Source organism: Pinus tabuliformis, chromosome 4_2, assembly GCF_031772625.1.
Source record: "Pinus tabuliformis cultivar Carrire ecotype Pingquan chromosome 4_2, CPIR1, whole genome shotgun sequence".
Classification (NCBI taxonomy): Eukaryota; Viridiplantae; Streptophyta; class Pinopsida; order Pinales; family Pinaceae; genus Pinus; species Pinus tabuliformis.
In genome coordinates, this window is record NC_142304.1 from 560,697,146 (window position 1) to 560,702,895 (window position 5,750).

At 34.0% G+C, this 5,750-nt stretch overlaps 1 pseudogene; it reads right to left on the reverse strand.

The window, feature by feature from the left end:
- Window positions 1-3,852: 3,852 nt before the first annotated feature.
- On the reverse strand, window positions 3,853-5,097 carry LOC149170497 (mitochondrial carnitine/acylcarnitine carrier-like protein; annotated as a pseudogene).
- Window positions 5,098-5,750: the final 653 nt, after the last annotated feature.

Sequence of the window (5,750 nt, forward strand, 5' to 3'; positions counted from 1 at the left end):
TCAACAAAAGTCTTTTGTAACATAGTGTGACATGCTGCTAGACGATGCTTAACAATATCAATTTCAATCAGTGTCCCAGACCTCCTTAAAATTTCAGCGAGCATACATATTTTAACACTTGTGCCATCAAATCTAGGAAGTGCCCTATCTGTGATTTCATCAGGTCCCATGAATAACCTGACAAAATCGTGACAACGTGTCCCTCAAAGAGGTACTCCAAAGCATTTCCCAACATCAACATTGTTGATTGCATCAAATCCTTCTCGGTAACAATATTTTGATGCATTGATCACTCCAACAGGGCCTTGAACATGGTGGAGTCCAGAAAAAAATCTTAGAATTCCGAAGCAACACACCTATGCCTTACGGCATATGTAGAAACCAATGATGCATAATTAATCAAATTCACAAATGGTGTTTCCAATAATTGTAAAACTAAAATTGAGCCATCGACTCTCTGAAGGGGTATCTTAGGAAAAATAATGTATCTCTATAGTATTGCATATATCTCAATGTCTAAACAATTAGGTTCTCATGGATAACTAAAGAATTTGTCCTCACATGTGGGAAAGAATGTCCGTAGGAGATCAATTTCCTCCTCTTTAAATTTGAAAATTGCAACGAGACGTATATGCTCTTCTAATCCAACAAAGACAATGTTCCTCCTCTTTACATTTGAAAATTGCAACAAGACGTATATGCTCTTATAATCCAACAAAGACAGTGTACTCCCCCCCTAGGCGCACTCCATTGGGGTGGGCTTTGAATATCTAGTCGAAACCCTGACAAATATCTAGTTGTCTTCCAACATATATAAAAATAAGCTTTCTAAGGTGACTTGATTCTGGTATGATTTCAACAATTGTTTTTTTGATAAGTGACTGAAGGCGTGGGATGCATGACTTAATTACAGTTTCAAGATGCTTCCATTTCAAGTCATTTTGAAAAACAACCTTGTTGATTGTGTGTAATATGTTGCAATTGATTATATCCCATAGTTCGACAATATGTCCAACTCGAGCAAGATGTAGAGTTTTTTTTATTCTTCTACCATAAGCTCTTTGGAAAGATGTCTCATGGTGGAAAAGAGAACCCATTTACCCAATTCTTCACCATCCTCTTCACTGGTAATCTTTGTTATGTCAAATAATTCTTCCAAAATCTCACAGATATTTCCAACACTTTTGTCATGTTTTAGATCAATTGCACCTTGGTCTATTCTTTTTTCACTCATATATTTTCTTCTTATACTCAACTTGATTGTAGGAAATGGTGTTCATGCATCTGTAGAGACACTTTGTAGAGAATCAGACACAAGCCCTGCATGATTGTTTTTCAAAGCAATGCTAACATGTTCATTTTGCAGACTAATTTCTTTTTTCCATAACTTACTCATTGGATGGAATGGATTAGAACATTAATGAAGTCTTTTTAGAGATTATCCTTCTCACTCATCTACAAGGAGAAAAAGTGTGTGGAAAATATCCTATCTAAGGATGGACGTTGTGGATTATTGCGTATGATTAATTACTCTTCTTTTGATAATGAAACATTTCAAAGATCAGAAGTATAAAAATCTAAAGGATCTTCGTAGACAATTTCTATAAACAACTGTTTGATATTGTTGATACTTAAAAAAATTATTTTCTCTTTTTGTGAAGAAAACTTTTAGATATTTTAAATAGGATCAACCAAGGTAAGATAGATTAGGAATATCGATAAAGATGGAAAGGTAAATCTTTTGAATTTATATATTATTTATAGGTAATGATGAAATAAGATATAATTTTGAGGGGCATAATAAAGGGATCAAAGATGTATGGATGACATAAAAAATATTGAATATGTAACTAATTTTTGATAATGAAAATATGTGGGTTTTTTCTTATTGGAAAAAAAAAAATTGCACTCAGTAGCTCTAAAACCTATGAATCAGCAATGTAGTTGACAAATCAACCCTGTAAATTCAATAAACAACACATTGCACTAATGGGGTGTTGGATTCTAGGTGTGGTTTCAGCAAAATGGATTTATCAGTAGTCATATAGGCCACATTTATCTCTCGTCTTGTGTTCTTGTGGAGACTACTGGTAATATTGAGTGAAGAGGATTAAGAATCACTAGAAAGAAAAAAATTTACATGATGAGTGCATGTGACCTAATTTAGTGGCCCTAGAATCTTCTTTCTTGTCATCCCCTGGAAGATATTTTCTTAGAAATGTATTTATCAAAACATCCAATTTATGGTCAAGTTTGAATATGAATGGTTGCAACTTCATCATTTCTCTTAATCCTCCACGAAAGCTCGCTTGAACACATGCACAAATTTGTTTTGGTCAATATCTCCAGAGATAAATTGATCCATTGATCCAATTGTTGTTTTTGAAATGTAACAACCAAGCTTTTCCCATGATATCTCATATATATATTCTTGTTAGAAAACTAATTTGTTTTCCATATTGAATTTAATTTGAATTTGACCTAAAACTCACTTTGACTTCATAATTATGAAATACTTCATAGTTATGAAATAAAACAAAGTGTCTCATTCAAACCCAAACTCCTACCTACCTATAAAATAAAGCATAATGTCTTCTCCATCTAGCATGCACTATCGTGGGAGTCCAATGGTCATCATAGTTACTTAATTTACTTAATCTTGTAAAGGTCTTATTTTCAAGTAGTTGAATATGAAAATTTAAGGTAGCACTATGTTTTAAAGTTTTGATAATTAAAAAAAATTGTAATATCATTAAATTTCTTCATAAATATATGATATATATGACTTCGGAATAATTGGTGAAATTTTGAACAAATATTAATAATAAGAAAATGAAGTTGTTTATATAAAGCATTTAGACTATCCAATTTTATCTAATTTTATCTATTTTTTATATAGTTTTATTAAAAATAAATAAAAAAACATCACACACTTTTCACAACCCAAATTCAATTAAAGAAGTGAGCCTCTAAGTGTACCCCATATTCATGAATATTTTATTTTTGTTATTTTATTTTATTGTATTCAATTAAAGAAGTGAGCCTCTAAGTTTATCCTATATTCATGAATATTTTATTTTTGTTATTTTATTTTATTTTATTTTTATTTTTTAATAAAAAGAAATTATTGCATTACAATTTTGACATCCCAGTATTAGAGTACATAACTTGTAAAGAAATGATGGTGTATGCATTTTCATTTTCCATTAAATTGTCCAACTACAAGCTATAATATCTAGCCACACAATAAAGCGATCTATTCTAACTTGTAGCCACACAGGAAAGTGAACTATTCTAACTTGTAGCTACGTGGGAAAGTGAACTATTCTAACTTGTAAAGAAGAAATGATGTCGCATGTGTTTGCATTAATTTCCATTAAATTGTCCAATTACAAGCTACTATATCTAACCACCTGGGAAAATGAACTTGCAAATATATAATAGATTATACTAATTCAAAGAGAAAAGCGAGCGATCTTATGGATACATACTTGATTAACCAGATGCACTTCGCTCTCACAATTCCTCACTTTTGAGAAGAAGGCCCCTCATGCTTTTTATTTTCGATTCAATCGTGTATAAACCGAATAGAGGTACGACTGTAAATTGTTCAGAGGCACCAAAGAGAACATTAAATGTCTAGCTATTATGCCTCATGAGAGAGGAAGATGGAAACCCGTTAGAAATTTACGCAGCAGAATAAAATCAAAGACGATAGAGCTCACCGAAACCAAGAATGGAGAATAAAAAATGAGCCCTAAACAACTTTCAAATAAAGAACATGCCATTTCCCAATTTTCTTTGTTTCTTTTGAACTCCTGTAACTAGAGACAAGTTGATTTGAAGTTCCCATCATCCCAAGCTCGACCTAGTAATCTCATAAGCAAGGAAGCAGGTGACATTGGCAGGAACACTTCTGGCCATGGCTTTGACCAAGCCTTTTAGACAAGCCTTTAAGCCCTTCTAAAGCAACAAGTTTCTTGATGACATTAATTGTACCAACATACTTTGGATGGTGAAATTCATCAATCTGAATGACACTCTTCAACTCTTCAAAGCATCAGTTGGATATACAAGTGTCCAGCTAGAAGCACCAGAAATTCCACCAGAAACAAGCAAGGTACCCATGCCCAATTGAGATGCATCATGTCGTCGTGCCATGTATGGCTTTAGAGCCTTATAGATGCCATATGCAATGCCGTTTACAGATACATCCCTTAATAAAATAGGATAAAGCCCTTAAACAATTCTCTGGCTCCTTCGGATCTTAAGACATGCTTAGCTACATCAACTAGGCCATTATGTTTAATAGAAGCTGTCACTCTTGTTACCCCTAAAGTTGCAACTGAAGCAGTAGCCAAAGCACTCTGAGCTTGCAATCTACATCTGATAAGCTTAGTTAATGGGTAAGTCAAGAAAGATAAGAAATCCCTGCCCCTTCTCCACACACCACCTGCTACCCTACAGTGGAAAACCAGGCTCAACCCTAAATAGGGCTTCCATCTGACCTCTTGCACTAAACACAACTGCATTGCAAGCTGTGACAGTAAACAAAGGGGCTCCCATTCCTTTGTACATCCCTGTGAGGCCTTCTTTGGCAATGGTCTGCTTGACAACATCCATTGCACCGACATAGCGAAGATGCTGGCCAGGAAGAAGCAATGGTTGACTCTGGGGCTTCACCTCAATTGTGTCAAAGGGATGCCCAGATATCAGTTGTGTTGTTCCCCCAACAGTGCTAGAAATTAGATCCTTTGCTACAACGATTACCATAATTGGAAGCGACTAATCCTAAAACCTAATATCTACCACACACGACTTTACTTTATGTGGAACTCTATCTGACATTTAATATTGATAAAATCCAGCCTTTTATTTAGTTTTCAATAAATGGAAGTATTCTAAATGCACAAAGCTTCCTTAAAATGGGTGTTCAAGGTCACTCAAATTGTACATAGAACCTTAAAATGGGTGTTCAAGTCCACTCAAATTGTACAAAGAAGGTGGATTAATTGCTCACCTGATCAACATGCCTTGTACAACAGTAAAAACAACTTAATGCAACCTAGCGGAAAACCTACAAGCAGAACCCTGCATGAGATGGACCAAGATTCAATAACTTGGAAGCGGCAGAACCTAGAAGTCAGTTGTTGCTTGGGGCACTCATCCTCGATAGCATTTGCGGCAGATAAAGTTGAGCTTAGAAGGAGTTGAGTACCCACCTGTACAAATATCAAATCCATTAAAAACCCATATTAATCTTAGAGGAATTAGAGGTTAGCAAATTGGAAAGGGCATTGAATTATGCCAGAGGACAACTTTCTCACGTGTGGTGGCTTGGAAACACAAGGCTTGACCTGCCATAACAAGAAAAATATTAGTTACCGTAAGTAGGCACAATGGCCCTCTATACATGTATAGAAATGGAAAGAAAAACCATTAGAAAGAACAAATATATATATATATATATATATATATATATATATATATATATATATATATATATATATATATATATATATATATATATATATATATATATATATATATATATATATATATACTTGCTCCTTAGTATTATTTTCGAATGTAGATAAGACAGTACTTCTTTGGACATTTGGAACAATAGACCACTCTACCTTTGTCATTTCTTTTACAGTGATGGAAATTCGTATTCACAGTGTTCTGTGATGTTGCCTTCATTTTATTCCCCTATGCTGGAATATTGTGATGTTGCCTTCATTTTATTC